Here is a 15,944-nt window from a genome sequence, read left to right on the forward strand (position 1 = left end):
TCTTTTTTTTTTTAATAATTTGGGGACCCCCTAAAATAATTTGGCGACCCCCCCCCGAGGGGTCGCGACCCACGGGTTGAGAACCCCTGATCTAGATGACCTAGAATCATGCATGAAGACACTTTTCCATACAAGTCAACCATGAGTATTCCAAATCTGACACAATTTTTATCATAATACTTCGTTTTGGCCCCGGAATTCAAGATGGCCGCCATCCAGTAGAGTGAAAACATTACTTTTGAATAGGAAAGCAATCTATTTGGGGGTTGTAATTTTTACAGACACAAAACATGTGTCAGATAGCATTCTGTGTCACTGGTTTCTGAATCATCAGATTCAGATGACTCCACCCTCCTCCTCTGTGCATCATCCTCCTCACGCTCAACTTCCTCGTCCTCTTCAACTGGTGCAGGTAGGTGTGTTGGGAGAGCAGGCCGCATGTGGCAGACAGGACGACAGCGACCACCAACTGACTCCCAATCGGTCCGAGTGGTGAGGGGTGGTGCTTCGGTGTGGGGTGGAGCACTAGATACGCCAAGTAGTTGGTGTGGAGGCAGTGCTGGTGTAGGCTATCTGCATCTGGAGGGAGACGGATTAATAATTTTTTCTTCATTGTCTTCTACTTGGCAGCACAGGCTTCTTGTCTCCATAGATTACCTGTTCCGTATATGCAAAGAACTATTGTTCTACCTCCTTCTCAAGGTCAAGGCTATCTCCACACCGTGAGAGCTGCTGCTGTGCCATAGAGCTCTTTGCCACCTTGTCATACACTGATGATTTTCCTTTGCCATAGAAGCCTGAGTTGGCATCACAGCCTGCATAAACAGTGAAGAGGATGGTGTCATCTTCAGACTTTGGTTGTTGTGTTGACAAGTTGATGCAATGTGGGCCAAAAGCATAGTTGACATTCACATTCTCTGCCAGGTCTGTGAGGTAGCTGCATATTCATTTTTGCAACCACTCATTACTACTGACACACAGTAGTGTTTTGAATGCCTTGGCAGAGTGGAAGGTGTCATTCAATATCATGTACGTGTTAGTAACATGTGCCTTACCCTGTACACACAGGTCTCGCTCATCATCTTTAGTTGAGTATGTTGCATCGTATGGGTCATTCACACAGATGATACGGTGAGCATCACAATGGCGGGCAAGGATGATGCATTACACCTTGTGGACATAGTCCAACCACTTGTATGGTTTGCCTTCTTGATCTCGATCTTCCGCTGAGTTGCCATCCTCCAGATCATGCCCATTCGGGCCACTTTCCGTGTGCTTCCTCTTGGCTTCTTTTCGGGTGGCAAGAGTGTTGTGTTCCGCTCTTATGCGGGCCACATTGTTAATAATTCTGGAGCAGCTGCTTTTCATTTTAGAGGATGGAGAGCCAGCCCGACTTAATTTAGCTGCCCTTGTTCATTGTACATTCAATAGTTGTTACCTGTGATGGACTGAGTGAAATTAGTACGAAGGAAGGAAACCTGTTCAGCAGGAAGAGCTGTCAGCATCATCCCAGAAGTCAGGCAGCCACCTCCAATACTTATTGTTATCGTATGCTACCATCCACGGCTGCATAGCATGCAGAGAGCTGACATACTCTTCTCAGTTGCAGATATGGACTGCATGCACATTCTGCATTAGCTCTCATGGACAGGAAGTCCCTCCAGTAGTCTGCCATCTCACTGACCTAATTGGGAGAAAAGGTTGCTGATGAGATTCTTGAGATCTGCATCATCCTCCAGTGCTGCATGAGCAGCAGCAATGGTTTCCTGGGAGAGACTTGTATTCCTCAGAATATCAAGATTCTCTCGTCTCCTCTGTTAGGCTGGATATCAGCTTCTCCTTGGCCAGCTGACTCATAAGTGCCTCATACATCAGCCTCAAGCAACGCAGCCCCTCTTATAATGCTTGCCTTTCAGCACACAATCAACAGATCCCTCAGCAATGACTCCTCCCAGTGGAAACCCCAGTGGAAATAAGTCTTTGGACTTTTCTGTGTAATCCTTGAATCGCTGATTATAATTAGGGACCAAGAAGTCACGTAGTGACTTTGGTCACTTATTGTTTTTGTGTTTATTTTTCTTCTCCTTCTCCTTCTTCTTCTTCTTCCGCCAAAAATAGCTGTTCTGACTGAATGGTGCAGTCGGTTTTCGCGAAACGCGGTAATCTGGTGAGGGCCATGCCAAACGGTGAATATGCGAAGCCCAAGACGATTGGCCAAATGGTGGCACTATAGCGCTCAATTGAAAATGCTAACTTTGAACGTGCATAGCTCATGAACCGTTTGACCGTTGGCAATGACACTTTGATACACATATGTGTCTCCTCATGCCGAACAACTTTCGTGTTCTGACTTTTGACCTCTGACCTTTAGATCACCCGCCATTTTGAATTATATTAAAAACAGTTCAAATGTAACTCCTCCCAGAATCTTTGCTCAAAATGCACGGAAACTTCTACACGTGAACTTTGGACCTATACATACACACACACACACACAGACACACTAAAGTACTTATGCTGAACTAACACTGAATGATTTTCCTGTTAACAATGGAGTAACAGATTGTCTCTGTCTAGCTCAGTCAGTAGAGATCTCACCCTTGGACCACAGGATTGTTGGTTCAAATCCAGCTACTGACAACTCAGCCTGTGCGTCTCATTTGTGCATATTGTTGAACGCCCTGTGGGCCATATCAGTTAGATCAATAACTTTAAAGACTGGTGTGATAATAGCCACCTTATGTTAAACTCCACAAAAACTAAAGAGATGATCTTCGATCCAAATCCATGGTTATGAACGATTGTCTGCCTAACACACACACGCATGCAGCCACGCACGCAGGCAGGCAGGCAGGCAGGCAGGCAGGCAGGCAGGCAGGCAGGCAGGCAGGCAGGCAGGCAGGCACGCACACACACACTTTAACTGTGCGTGATAACACACTGTAGTAATGGATAAAGACATGCCCAAAATGAGGACACACCTTCTTGTTATCAAATCACTGAATGGTTTTACTGTTTACAATATACTGATTGTCTCTGTGTAGGTCAGTCAGTAGAGCTCCCGCCTTCGGTCCACAAGGTTGTGAGTTCAAATCCCGGTACCGACAACTCAGCTCGTCAGTCTCATTTGTGCATGTTGTTCTTATTGTGCATTGTTCTTCTTCTATCTTGGTCCCGCTTTATCGCTGCTTGCAGCTATATTGTTGTATTATGATTGCTTTTCTAAATAAATCAAATAAAAAAAAAACCCCGCGACAACTATATCTCCTAGCTCACTCCCCTTGTCTGAAGCAGTGAGTGCAATGACCCCCGGCACTGCCGGGGGGAGCGCTGACAGTTGCCGGGGTAGGTGGATGGATTATGACAGGTCCGTTCTGCTGCACTGTCGGTACATTCGGCTGCCGTGCTCCAGACGCCGCAACTGCCGGTAAACTGCTGGTAACAGCCGCGGCGCTGCCGGGGGATTGTCACTCCACTGCCGCTCCATCTCGTGGCCGCCGCAACTGCCGGTTAACAGTTGTCATAATTCCCCCAACCGCCTCTTTTCCTGGGGCGGCTGGGGGAATTATGACACTCAACTGCCGCTCGCTTCCGCGGCAGTGCGTTGGTCCAACATGTGTTGCGTCGTGCTTGCGGTTAGGGTTAGGGTAAGGGTTTGGGGTGGAGTGTCGGGACTGATGCCACAGAGAAACACTGTTGCCTGCCGCGGGTGTTCCGGGGCTGATGCCATGCGTTGCGTCAGGCTTGCGGTTAGGGTTAGATTTAGGGTTTGGGGTAGAGTGTCGTCCGACTGATGCCGCCGAGAAACACTACCTCCTGCCGTGGGTGTTCCGCGGTTAAAATGGCCAGTCTACAAGCTCACAATGTGTCAATGTAGATTGGCTAGTTGAACTATTCAAAAATGTTTTTCAAAATAGTAAAAAAAGGCAAAGAAGTTTAGGGATAAGGGGTTTAGCGGTGACGAGAATGGGGCCCAGTGTATGGAAAGGACACGATGTCATGGTACTTGTCTGGGTTCTCTGCCTTGATACAATTTACAATTTACAATTTAGGCATTTAGCAGACGCTCTTAATCCAGAGCGACTTACAATAAGCAAGAACAAAAGCATGGGAATACATCACATATGTAAAAAGCATTTATCGCGAAACATGCGTAAGCTAAGAACGTGACTAGAACATATCTATATAATGACACTATACATATAAACTATAACTAGAACATATCTATATAATGACACTATACATATAAACTACACATATATGCTATACTATGCTGTACATATATACTATGAAGTGCTATGACTACTATACACTATATACTATGAAGTGCTATGACTACATACAATGCACTTATTGTGCTGTCTACATGACATGCTATAAGTCTGTTTCAAATGCTATATAAGTCTAAGAAGTGCTGTCTAAGGGGGGTAGGGTAAGTGCTATGGGCCATGATGGAGTCTGAAAAGGTGGGTTTTCAGACTACGGCGGAAGATCGGGAGTGATGCTGCAGTTCTGATTGCAACGGGAAGTGCATTCCACAGTTTTGGGGCCAGAAGGGAGAAGAGTTTGGGACGTGTGGAGCGTTGTCCCGGCGTTTTTAGTGAGGGTACTTCCAGCTTCCCTGCGTTGGCTGATCTGAGTGCGCGGGAGGGTTTGTAGGGTTCAATCATGCTGGCAAGATATGGGGGAGCCATACCTTTGGTTGCTTTAAATGCCAACATCAGAGTTTTGTATTCTGTGCGGGCAGCGACCGCACAGAATCACTCAGAATCACTCAGAATTGATCAGAGTGATGAGGACGTACACGTACACAGGATGATCTCCCAGTAAAAAGGCAAAGGGCATGCGTTTTGTGATACCTGCAACAGGGCCAGTTGAAGAGGACGAGGAAGTTGAGAGTGAGGAGGAGGAGGATGCACAGAGGAGGAGGGTGGAGTCATCTGAATCTGATGATTCAGAAACCAGTGACACAGAATGCTCTGACACATGTGTTTTGTGCAGTGGTGTGCCGTCAGGGCCAGCAAGGCCTTCTCTGCTGGGCCTGCACTTGCCTGATGCAGAAATTTATATTTTATAATAAATCTTTTTTTCGAAAATATATTGTCGAAAATATATTGTATTTATTTTGCTGCCATCATTGCATCTGTCTCTCACTCAGACAGGCTGGACACGCTGCTTCCATTCTGTGCAGGTACAACAGCATTTTTAACCAATGAGATTATTTCCTTGTGTTGTCTCCGGGTAAAATTCTCTGCCGTCACTGCCCGTCAGGCCTTCAGAAACTCGACTGAGGGCCCTTGCTGTTGAAATGAATGGGAGCAATATAGAGATTGACAGGTTCCTTAGCTAATCAGATTTCGAGTTTGCCCTGCTGGGCGTTTTCTTTCTGCTGCCAAGGCCAGTGTGACATTAACGTCTTGCTTGGATCCCATCTCCCATCTGGGGGAAATATTGTCCAATGAGAAAAGAGAATTGGCTGTTTGAAACTTTCTTCACGAGTTCCCATCTAGTTGCCTGATGAGCTAAATTAACAGATTTAACATGGATTTAACTCACAAACAAACGCGGAAAACGGCTGAAGGAGGAGAAGAAACAGATTTAGTGGTGGATTTACAGTCAAAGCCTTTTTCGAGAAGGAAGGACTTTTTAAGAACCTTGCAGGGTCGACCATGGTATGATGCAGACAGCCATGGTAAGGATCTTTATATGCATGCGATCGCGATGCGACACAGCTTATTGATGATTGATCGTTTTATAGGCTATGGTTGTGGACTTCAGGACTGTGTGTGTGTGTGTGTGTGTGTGTGTGTGTGTGTGTGTGTGTGTGTGTGTGTGTGTGTGTGTGTGTGTGTGTGTGTGTGTGTGTGTGTGTGTGTGTGTGTGTGTGTGTGTGTGTGTGTGTGTGTGTGTGTGTGTGTGTACGCGCGCGCGCGCGCGCAGTCCCCGCCGGTGCAGCATGGCTGGGATATTACAGAGCCTGATATGAGTGTGGTTCAGTTCCACCAATTTTTGCGTGGTTTAATGTTGTATAAGAACAGGTTGTTGTTATGCTGTGTGTGGGGGGGGGGTTGAAGGCGTAGTTCATTTCGGCATGGCCCGCCACTGGTTTTGTGTCTGTAAACATTACAGTCCCCAAATAGATTACTTTCCTATTCAAAAGTAATGCTTTCACTCTACTGGATGGCAGCCAAGCCGGCCATCTTGAATTTCGGGGCCAAATCGAGGTCTTACAATTAAAATGGTGTCAGATTTGGAATCCTCATAGTTGATTTCTATGGAAAAGTGTCTTCATACATGATTCTAGGTCATTTGGATCAAAAGTTCATTTTTGGCTATGGCGCCGGACGCCATTTTGAATTTGGCCCTCTAGCAAAAAATGCTGGGATTTTTGCGAGGGACCTGGGGGCTAAATATTTTATAAAGGGTCCATAGAGGTCAAATCAATCATCAAAACATCCTTCCCAGAGGATGGTCACAGAACCTTAGTCTGTGACCCTACTAATATTGATTTGAATAAAAATATGTTTCCAAATGTCTGAAGTTTCTTTGTCAACATATATTGTTGTTTTCTCAATAGAGGATGTATTTCACATTTAATTTACTACTTGAATGAGTTACCCATAATGTTAACGGAGCAGAGGGGAGACGGCAGGCAGAGAACCTGTCGCTTTTTAAGGGACGTCACTGCCTTTACGAGGCTACGAGCGCCGACTTTGAAGAGTGGAATTCTCAATATGCATCCCGACTGACTTTGTTATTCATGTCTATATTTTGAACATGTCACGGGTGATGAATATAATCTACAAAGAGAGACTGCTTTTCCTCTCCCCATAGAGCATAATCAGACCCTAAATACTTGGACTAAAAAACACTCAGGGCGGAGAATGAAGCCAACAGCAGAGACAGGCAGATGAAGGTTGTTCCGGAGTCCCATTTTATTTGCAGAGTTCAATATAGCAATCAGCCATGGGGCCGGAGCCCCATGGATCCCTTCAGCCTCTCGGCCTCCAGACTAACACACTGTTACAAGCATTTACAGTAGACCTTTATACAACTGAAAGACGGAGGGAAATGCAAAGGTGGTCTCAGGTTACCCCACCCCCCTGAAGTCTAAAGTGGTCAAACATGCCTAAATAAGGTGTTGGTCACCAGGAAGGACAGAGCTAGGAGGCACAGTAGGTGTCCTGGCCTACTATCAGCAACTGATCTAATTAGCATACAGGGACCCCTACAGGGCCTGCAGCTGTGGGTCTCTCCTAACATGTCTCTCTCTCAGGGGAGACAAAGATCCGGGTTTACACTTTAGCTAAAACAGACTATATTAATGTGAATTATGGTTTCCATATACATCATAGTGATGGATATATTATAGACATGGACACGTATATATCAATCAGTTGATATTTTAATAGACAGTTGACACACAGTGTCAGTGTGCACAGGACACAGAACTAAGTTGAGACATGCAATACTGTGTGTGTGTGTGTGCAGGGAGCTTCCTGCTCCCTGCTCTTCCAACTGCTTTAGAGTTATTTACAGTCCGTAAAAACAAAGCCTTCTGTTGAATGCGGCTAAAACACCCCAGGGGGGTCGGGGGAGCTGTTTCTGACCATAGGAACCGCTCCTATCTCAAACTGCTAAACCAACAGCTGTGGGGGTGCATGTGTGTGTGTGTGGCAGAGGGCTCCTGCTCTCTGCTCCAGAACTGATATTAGTATACAATATATTTGTGCTTAATCATTTAGACTGGTTAACAATATAGTTTGAACTATTTCATTACATGTGTTCGGCATGCTTCATATAGTATAGATATTGAATTAGTCCTATTTGGAATAAAACTTAGAGTGACACATGAGCTGAATGCCATGGGTCCCTCCTCCCCTCCACCGGAAGAGCCTGTGAGTTTCCAGGGAGGCGGGACTTAGAAGTTAGTAAATACGTTGACGCAGTGAAACTTCTAGAGAGTCCACACGAATTAGCTATGATGTGACTTCATGTATTACCACGGGGCATTCTGCCCGTGGTGCCTTGTAACTGAGTAAATTCTGTTCAATAAAACTGATCAGATGATGACGACAACCTGCTGCTTGACTCCTTTCTTCCACTCGACGACCATCACTGCTAAAGACACATTTTGGGTAACATGGTGCATAAATATACATCATAATGATGCCGATACCCGACCTTCATGGTGCATTTTTGCGTCAGTTAGGAGAAGAACAAGCGGTTTTTTTATTCAGTCTAATTCAAGAGGGGGAGTTTTTGTGAGCAACGACGGGGACGTGTGATCCAGCGTTCGGTGTAGTTTCTATGCCGCGCTGAACGGACCTGCGGCCTGCTGTGTTGTGTGACTGTGTCGTAGCGGTGATGGGGTGATCGAGGTGAGTTGGGGAGAGGAGGGGGTTGTTGTCTGCTCGGTGACAACGCATATTTCATTCATCATATTTTATTTTTTCTGTAGACGCCAGGCGAGCTAGTCATAAACTTGTCTTTATCCCTTTTGAAATTCATTTTTTACGACAATTAAGTACTTTCCTACTTTTTGATAGTCCGTCGTCAAGTGATGGCTGTCATGAAGCATTCCTGGCCATTGTGCAGAAGATGTAGTTTTTTTAAATCTATGTAAATAATACCCTCTGCTTCAAATAGGAGCGTGTGTTAAGTGTAGCTTGCCTCATAGGTTAAAGCGGTTGCGAGCTGCACACGTTTTTCGGGGAACCGGTGGGTAACACCGCTAGGAGTTCCGGAAGGCGCGCGCGGTTTGCGAGCGTTTTTCATGACCACGTAGCTGTTTGCGTGGCGGCCCTCATATTAAATGGAAGTGCACAATATTTGGACGGTTTTGTGCATTCCTGAGGGCAAGCCGAAAGTGTTTAGCAGGATAACTAGGCCCTGCGTTATTGGGTGTATAGGTTATAGAAAATCTGAAGTTTCGGGTTATTGATATTAATATTAATATTAATATTATTTTTTCTGAGATTGTTGTCAGATGACGCACACCAGTGATTGAGATATGCCGGCGAGTTATATCACAGGACTGAGAACTTGTGACGTATACGTATTACGAAAGTATGTTTAGATAGGTTGAGATCTCTTATTTTTGTCTGTGGTTCGTCATGGGACTGTGTATACGTACACCTTCACGTAGTGGGGGTGGGGGGAGTTTTGACTCCGCTCGACGGAGTGGGGATCCCTTTTGTTCAGATACGAAAGTGTTTAAACTTTAATACTTTTTTGTGTTTTTCGTTTGTGTTGTGGTTACTTTCCCTGTCATGAGGGGGACGTGCTGGTTCGTTTTCGATATGTTTGTCATTTGTAGCAGGATTCACGACGACTTGTTGAGATCTTGTTGTTATTTTTTGGTCGCGGCCATGTTTTTACCCAGGAGGCCTTTGCGGTTTTTCTGCGTGGCTATCTGGGGCTATAGGGCGGCCGTGCTATTTTTGTTCCCGGTCGAGGGGGGGGGTCTTGTTTCTTTTTAGACTCTTCACACTTCCGGTATGTGATGCGGACTGTTTATGCTTTTTATTTTTCACTTTCCATTACAGGGAATGTGGGGATGTAGAATGTTTGAACTAGAAGCGTTGTTTCTAAACTTGAGCTGGTTTTCTGTCAGCAGCTCTTGCTAAGTTGTTCCCTTACGCCCGCTGCGTACGTGACCTATGATTTTTGTGCGTGCCTGTGCCTGTGCGTGGGTGCGTCTGATGAGTGCGTGATGAGTGTGTATGACTGTACTCAATGTGTGTAGTGCGTGCCTGTGCGTGGGTGCGTGATGGATGTGTGTGTCAGTTGATTTGTTCTACTGACTGTATGTCTGTACTGTACGTGTGTACTTGTGGATGGTTGTTTATGGATGGCATGGCACTGTTTTCTGTGATGATCTGATTCTTGTCATGAGCCATGATGGGTCATGGCTCAGGGGGGAGAGGTTAGTAATAGGTTAATACATTTATGAACAAACTAGATAAATGAACGAAATTAATAGGAGGTTAACAAATAAACTGGATGCATGAACTAAATTAGATAAGGGAACTATAATATGGCTATTCATGTACGTTAGAGTGTACACATATATAGGAGTGTGAAATGATATTTGAGAAATAATTTAAAGTGCATTTATGGACATTTTCTGTGTTAAAATGTGGAGCTAAAAGTAATGTGGGCATAATAGTAATCACGATAGCAAGTCTATTAACTTCACTATAATTTATAGTGTGGGATTAGGCCCTCATGAAAATGGTAGCTATAATGATAGTGTGTTACCTCATTTTTGATCAGTGAATGTTTAGAGGTAGATTGACTTTTTTCTTAAATGAATAATATAGATATTACAGTAGGGAGGTTCATTTAAATTTTGACGGAGACAACAGCTCAGTCTATTTTTGTTGTCTTGTGCTCAAAAACTCAGAGATTGGGGACAATTAAGGTTTAAAAATGTGGGTTCAATTTGGGGGTCCAAATAAAATTTAGAAGGTAAATGAGAAATGCATCTCATTGGAAATGGTTACATTTAGGTAAAAGTTAGGTATAGGTTAATTAGGGATTGTTAAAACTACAGTTCTTATTAGTAACATTTATATAGTCTGCATGAGTAATTTGATTCTGGGACAAAAACAGTTGCTTAGAGTGGGATAAATCTCCATATACTCAGTCTGAGTTGGTAGTATGCAAATGAGTGTGTGGGTGATGGGGTAACTATTCCCCATGTGTGTGTGTGTGTGTGAGATTGTGTCACGGAGTGAGAGAGTCGAGGGGGGTCTTTCTCCTATTGCAATGGAAGACAAATATTACTTCTACCCTGTTCGACTGTGTGAAGTGAGTGAGTTATGTTTGAAGGGTTGGAAAGTAATACTACTAAAACAGTGGTAGTATTTTGGATCAACTCTGTGTGAGAGTGTGTACAGGTATGGAACCTTCTCATTGAAAAAGGCATAGAGATGGTAGACGTGTCTACTATTGAGCTTTTTTATTTTGGTGGTGGATTTATGGCTTGGTACACCTGTCACAGGTGTCAGAAGAAACGTACAGCAATGTTTGCCAGGCCATATGAAGCTTGAGTTTGGGGTAGACACCAGCCAGGGGTTTCAATGAGAAGGTCACACAAGCCTGAGAGTGTTTGTGGTGTGAATGAAATCACGAGAATTGATTGAGAATAATGTATGTGTGAGTGAATGAATGATTGAATGTACTTCATACTAGACTTACTCCAAGAAGGTTCTAGCTATGTCCGGTGAAATATTGCTAGTAGAAGCCATTCTAAGAGTGATGGTTAAATGAGCAAATACATACAGAGCTGAATACGAATACTGGAGAGTCAATCTTTATATGCTCTGACGGAATGTGTGTTAGGGAGAGGGGGAGAGAGCTATTTCCTTCTCACCCTAGAATAAATACCTTGTTTAGTTTCAGATAAAGGGGAGAGGGCTTTAGGGACCTCCTGTGGACCTCCTGTCCTGGTCCTTATCGCCTATCACTGTCTGTTTTAAAAGACCCACTGTAGCTGCAGCTATTTATTGGGGGTGCTATTTAGAGAAACAGATGGGACAGTGTTTGAAGACATTTGCTCTAAGGAGTGAAGAATGACTGATCGACCAGTGGCATGCAATGACATGAACACGATGTGAAGTCTGCTTTCGGAGTCTGATGTCAACAGTAGATCGCAATTAAGGACTACATTTGTAAGGGTGTATTATGGTGTGAATTTGAAGTATTGGTTTTAGTCAAAAGTGTCTGTTTGTGTGTGGGGTGATGAAGGCGGCGGCTGACAGCCTTACTACATAACGGTGATCACAGGAATTCGCAACCCTGTGTTCTGAGCACAAGACTAGCTGGTAGCATACTGAGGGGGATTTGACCCATATCTCCAGGAGTGGAAGTTTTAGCCGGGGGAATCTAGAACCACGGTTGAACCTATTCAGGGTTAAAGCAATGTACCCCTCAGCTTAATCACCTGTCCTGCCCTATCATCAATACGTTTGGTGACTTGACATCAGTGAATTTAGTTAGTTCAGCGACACTATTTATGGCTCTCATTTAATAGTCTCATTGTAATCTCTCAACACCATGGTTATTTGCATTCCTTTGCCATGCCAGAACAAGGGAGATTAGCAAAGAGAATGAGATTAATGCCAGAGAGTTCATCTTAGTGACCAGTAGCTTGTAGTGTCATCAAATATCCTAAGAAATGATTGGGGATATTTGTGAAGAGACTTTTGTAGAGGGAGCCTGCATGTTTCCTATTAATAGGTGTGGAGGAGAGGAGTCCATCCATGGATTCCTGAAGGTGTCGAAAGTGACATCTGACTGCACCAAAAGGATCACGGAGAGACCACCAGGTCTCCAGGATGTCAACGGTGACATCTGAACAGCGCCTACAGGAGGTCATCCCGAGGGCAGAGAGTCCAGGGGGTGTGTCTGCAGGCAGCTGTGACAACACTACGAGAACAGCGATGTGAGCTCCTGAATCAGCTTCTACCGTCGGAAATCAACAGCAGGTGACTTTCACATGCAGCTACTGCTGCGTTCGCTACAGGAGGTGTTGGATCGAACACTATTTCTGCGGCTACGGCCCACGGGCCGGTGCCAACTGGTTCTCCTTCTGCACTAGGAGGGAGGAGCGTTCCAAGGAAAGGAGCGTTCCAATGTTCGTATACAATGGAGAAGAGGAGCATGGTTCTCCTTCTGCTCTGGACCAAGGAGCGTTCCAGGAGAGGAGCGTTCAAAAGGTCATGTTACAATGGAGGAAAAGAGCGTTTCAATGCTTTTGCTGTCATGATTGACATGGCTAAGCAATAAGCTGTACACGAGAGCCTTGTGATTGCTCGAGGAGAATCTACTGTGCACCCGAGCCTGGTGATGCTCAAAGGAAGTTCTACTTCTGCTCTGTACCAACAGATCTGAGAGCTATATGCTAGCTCTGAGAATCGAGGAGGATGTTCCAAGCGTTTTTATTCTGTAGGCGAAAAAATAATTGTGGGAACCGTTTCCTACTGCGCGTTGAACGTCTGAACAATTTGCGTCATGGAGAGAAAATCGTGAATTGTGATTAATGTTGGAAAATGTTGGTCTAATGTTTGTATGTTGTTGTATTCTGTGCTGACATAGGTCAAAGTAGATATAACAAGGTACTGAAATAGTACTGTTAAAGTTTGTTTTTATGGTCTAACCATTTTGTCATGCTTTGAGTGTTAACTTTTCATTTACAGGTATTTTAATTTAATCAATATAGGAATTTGATTTAGTCTAAATAGGATTTCAGTTAAAAAAGGACAGGTATTTGTATTCAATCAGTATAGGAATTTGATGTAGTCTAAACAGGATGTAATCAATATAGGAATTTGATTTAGACTAAATAGGATTTCAGTTAAATAAGGAGTTTAATTTCTGTTTTAAATATGGTTCAGTTTCAGGTCTGTCATACAAGAGATACAACAGAACAAGCCCCATGCTTGTTCGGTTCTAATTTGATACAATTTAGGTAGTTAACAAGATGCTCCTGTGTCCAGGGGGGTCTATCACGTTGTACTATGGTTTAATGATTAATTTTGAATTTTGGAAAAAGAAAAATATTTTTGGCAATTTATTTTTGGAAAAATTAATTAGGCAGGTTATGACTTATGATGCTGTAACAGTATTACAACAGGCGTAAGAGCCTGTTGAGGGGGGATGTGATGGATATATTATGGACATGGACACGTATATATCAATCAGTTGATATTTTAATAGACAGTTGACACACAGTGTCAGTGTGCACAGGACACAGAACTAAGTTGAGACATGCAATACTGTGTGTGTGTGTGCAGGGAGCTTCCTGCTCCCTGCTCTTCCAACTGCTTTAGAGTTATTTACAGTCCGTAAAAACAAAGCCTTCTGTTGAATGCGGCTAAAACACCCCAGGGGGGTCGGGGGAGCTGTTTCTGACCATAGGAACCGCTCCTATCTCAAACTGCTAAACCAACAGCTGTGGGGGTGCATGTGTGTGTGTGTGGCAGAGGGCTCCTGCTCTCTGCTCCAGAACTGATATTAGTATACAATATATTTGTGCTTAATCATTTAGACTGGTTAACAATATAGTTTGAACTATTTCATTACATGTGTTTGGCATGCTTCATATAGTATAGATATTGAATTAGTCCTATTTGGAATAAAACTTAGAGTGACACATGAGCTGAATGCCATGGGTCCCTCCTCCCCTCCACCGGAAGAGCCTGTGAGTTTCCAGGGAGGCGGGACTTAGAAGTTAGTAAATATGTTGACGCAGTGAAACTTCTAGAGAGTCCACACAAATTAGCTATGATGTGACTTCATGTATTACCACGGGGCATTCTGCCCGTGGTGCCTTGTAACTGAGTGAATTCTGTTCAATAAAACTGATCAGATGATGACGACAACCTGCTGCTTGACTCCTTTCTTCCACTCGACGACCATCACTGCTAAAGACACATTTTGGGTAACATGGTGCATAAATATACATCACGGGCTTACTATACGTATATGTTCTACCTACCTTGGAGCTCCGATGGTGTGTTTTACCGCTGTCAACTTGTTGTATAATTAACTTTGCTGAATAGTTGCATGGGAAAATAACATCCTGACATTTTCAACTACCTAGTGAATTCTCCAGATGAATATTAATAATAGTCTTGCAAGATGCTGTTTAGATCATTTTCAACAAATACAAGCATATAAAACTAAATGCAACAAATATATCTGGGTATTGAAAACCTCAAGGGATGCAACCATGACGTATATACCGTGCGACCACTTTGACTTGAGATTTACAATGCTAGCACTTTTCACAAACTGATGGAGTATATTATAGTACATTGTAGGATGTATGTTGAGATGGCAGGTATGTGACATTGAAAAGGACAAATCAAACATATGGGACACTTTATTAGGACACAAAAATAAATCGCTATACAGCCTCAGTAATGAACCAGTGAAATTAGGGTATTTTATGATGCCTCTCACAGGGATTGCATTGGAAGCTGCAGTGCACTTGAAACGGACCAGAAGTGGGGACGCTGTCTCATTTGGGGGCGTGAAATTTGTAGTCCCCGTGTGTCTCTATGGACCACGTGTCCTACTGCTCTGATTGGACACGGCCTAAGTGAGAGGGTGGCGACTTCATGATGTCGTAAACCAGGGGCTCTCAACCCGTGGGTCGCGACCCCTCGGGGGGTCGCCAAATTATATATATTATATAAAACTGAATGGCTGGAAAATGGAAATGAAGAGTTTACATATAGTACATGCATACACCTTCCCTAATGATTATATCTGGGTTCAGTATTTATTTATGGTGTATTGTCTCTATTATTAAGGTTATTGTAGCAGTCAATTTATATTGGGGGTAGGAGGGGGCGGGGCGGGGGTCCCGAGAAGTTGCCAAAGCATTTTCGGGGGTCCCCGGCCAAAAACGTTGAGAAACCCTGTCGTAAACAACCAAACAAACATGTTTAAAAGGAAACTCCTGACCTGAGCTCACATGAAGACAGACAGACAGACTGTATGTAAATGTGATATCCATTACGTGTATCGTATTAACGTCGCAGCATGCCTCTAACGTGAATTAACATTCAGTATAGGGTAATATTGATATTTAGTACATCTACTCCAACTTAACTCTATCTTTACCGCTAGCTGTTAGCATAAACCCCAGCTCCAGGGGCCAGCATACATGCTCACTTTAATAAGATAGTGATTGCCTGCTCCCCCCCTTGGAACGGTGGGGCATTGCTATGGGAACGGGACCAATGTTAAAGGCTTCCGTAGGCATCAACCATTACATAGACGGAGTCTACGTTGGGGTACGTATATATACGGACTTGGTATATGACGCCATCTAGCGTCGACGTACGTATACTGTATATACGTACCGGGGGAAAAATAGAGTTAAGTTACAACTACCTCATTATTTTACTCTGTAAGTTTGATACTTA

General features: G+C 43.9%; 1 protein-coding gene across 1 annotated transcript in view; it reads left to right on the forward strand.

Annotated features, from left to right (window-relative positions):
- Positions 1-15,944, forward strand: part of LOC306923424 (tripartite motif-containing protein 14) — a 493,176-nt gene that overhangs the window by 427,694 nt on the left and 49,538 nt on the right. The window lies entirely within an intron of this gene.

This window comes from Electrona antarctica (genome assembly GCF_951216825.1).
Source record: "Electrona antarctica genome assembly, chromosome: 5".
Taxonomy (NCBI): Eukaryota; Metazoa; Chordata; class Actinopteri; order Myctophiformes; family Myctophidae; genus Electrona; species Electrona antarctica.